Genomic DNA, 2,395 nt, shown 5'->3' with positions numbered 1-2,395 from the left:
CCAGCATCCTGTGGTCCTTTTTCTCCTTTAATCTCTTTGCTTTTTGTCTCTTTGCTGTTAAAGTTTCAAATGCCCCACAATACTGGGGAAAGCACTTCACCATTATAAGATGATATTCTTGTATCTACTGCTTACCACGTTAACTAAGTGCTATGTAAATAGTGGCCTGGTTATTTCCTGGGTGACCTACCTGGGGAACTTCCTGAACTTGTGCCTTAGCCTGAGTTGTCAGTGCACCGGTGCATGGCGGATCCCTATCTTCAGTCCAGACCCGTGTGTGTTCAGCTGCCCTTTTATACCTCGCCGGGCCCACAGGCGCATAATACTGGCCTTATCTAATTTTCCTCCTCCCTGTAATTAGCATAATGGTATTCCTAGCCTTTCTGAGTTAGCATGCTCACTTGGGATATGTGAACAACCGCCTTCTGTGTAGCCAGCCACACACACATCTCAAAGACTTCTGCAGTTAATCATTTGTAAACTTATCTGATCTCCCTTATCTCTTCCCTCTTCATTTATTTTTCCAATAAACACGTGTCATGTGAATCTTCAGGCCTTATGGCTTTGTCTATGAGCTCATTGTTGGCACTGCGGATCTTGCTTTGCTTTAGACTCAGTCATCCCTTTAGTTCTGAGTGAATCTTCCTCAAGATAAATATTAAGTCCTTCTTTGAGAACATTTTGGTTTTTTTTTTTAAACTTGGAGACTGAACTGAGGGCCTCCCACATGCCAGACAGGTGAACCTGGTGTGGCGGTCACAGTGAGCTCCCAGCCCTTCCTTTTAATTCTAGTGCTGTGTTTGAGAGGGAGAAGAAAGTCAGTAAGACTAGAAGAGGAGAGGTGATGAGGAGGCTACCACAGGGGTTAGTGGAGGCGTATGTGTGTGAGACAGAGTCCAAGATGTCCCCATACTCACAGCCACTCTTCTGCCTCAGCCTCCCAGGTGCTGGGGATACAGGCACGAGTCACCATGCCCAGCTTTGTATAGTGCTTTTGACTTACGTAGCAAATGTGTGAAGTGATTAGAATCCGGTATATCACGATTCCAGAGGCAAATGGATTTGTCTTGGATTATATAAGGGAAACTTATAATTTCAAGGAAACAAAACAAAACAAAACCAAATGTGTACAAAGAATGGCTGTAGTCGTATTAACTGGGACGGAGATGAGAAAGGTGGAAATGGACAGGACGTTAGTAGTTCAAGCTTCGTGATGATGGACGACGTATAATCCCAGCACTTGGGAGGATTGCCTCACACATGACCAAGGCAACTCTTATAAAGGAAAACATTTAACTGGGGATGGATTACAGGTCAGAGATTTAGTCTGTTATCATCATGGTAGGAAACATGGCAGCATGCAAACAGGTGTGGTCCTAGAGAAGGAGCTGAGCGTTCTCCATCTTGATTGGCAGACAGCAGGAGACTGTGTGCCCACACTGGGCATAGCTTGAGCATAGGGCCTTAAAAGTCTGCCTCCACAGCTACACACTTCCTTCTAGAAGGCCACACCTCCTAATGTTGCCCTCTCTATGGACCAGGCATTCAGACACATGAGTCTGTGAGGACCACACGTATACAAACCCACACGACTTCCTTCAGACGAGTCCTCAGCATTCACTACTCCTTATCACTGCCCTGATCATTTCTGTGGGGTAAGTAGATGCTCTGTGGCTTCCTCTCAGACTGTTACATGGATGACTTTTATATCTCAGTAGCCGAGACCAAATTGTTTCTAAGTTCCTCCTTTGCCCATGTGCATATTTGTGTGTGTATTCTTAGATTCATTCATTTTATGTGTGAATGTTTTGCTTGTATACATGTGTGAGTTGTATGCGTGCTTCCTGCCCACAGGGTCAAAACCACAGTTACGGATGGTTGTGAGCCACCATGTAGGTGCTGGGGAGTGAATGCAGGTCCTCTGTAAGAGCAGCCAGTCCTAACTGTTTAGACACCTCTGTAGCCCCCATAGCTGGGGATCTGAACTCAGGTTCTCATACGGGGCACAGGACGCACTCTATCCACAGACCCCTAATTCCAGTTTTAGGTCTTTGATATATTTTGGATTAAATTTCGCCTGGAATGTGAGGTGAGGGTCTGCCTTAGCTCAGCCTTTGTCTCTCTGTCTCTTTTTATTTTATCTTTAAACAGTGTCAGTTGATTTCACTCCGTTCTGTCAGTCATCACTGACAAGAGGAACACGCATGACATTGTTACCACAGACAACTGTGACTCTGACTCAGCTCTTAGCTTGTTGTTCAGTTACCACTGAAAAGATGAGGAATCTGGCCAATGAGACTCTGCTGTTAGCAGGGTCAGCACAGAGCAAGAGCAGGGTCTGTGCTTGTTCTCTCTCTCTCTCTCTCTCTCTCTCTCTCTCTCTCTCTCTCTCTCT

At 45.5% G+C, this 2,395-nt stretch overlaps 1 protein-coding gene across 2 annotated transcripts in view; it reads left to right on the top strand.

Annotated features, from left to right (window-relative positions):
* The window catches only part of Soat1 (sterol O-acyltransferase 1), a 43,995-nt gene that overhangs the window by 3,557 nt on the left and 38,043 nt on the right, over window positions 1-2,395 (top strand). The window contains exon 2 of one of the 2 annotated variants that reach the window (XM_028759707.1): window positions 1,542-1,655. The exons of the other annotated variant lie outside the window; for it this stretch is intronic. The gene's annotated coding sequence lies outside the window, so the exon portion shown is untranslated. The remainder of the gene's footprint in view (window positions 1-1,541; window positions 1,656-2,395) is intronic. 2 annotated transcript variants of the gene reach the window in all.

This window comes from Grammomys surdaster, unplaced genomic scaffold (genome assembly GCF_004785775.1).
Source record: "Grammomys surdaster isolate TR1022 unplaced genomic scaffold, NIH_TR_1.0 130, whole genome shotgun sequence".
Lineage (NCBI taxonomy): Eukaryota > Metazoa > Chordata > Mammalia > Rodentia > Muridae > Grammomys > Grammomys surdaster.
The sequence above is the reverse complement of the archived record's forward strand: the minus strand, read 5'-3'. Positions and strand labels throughout refer to the sequence as shown.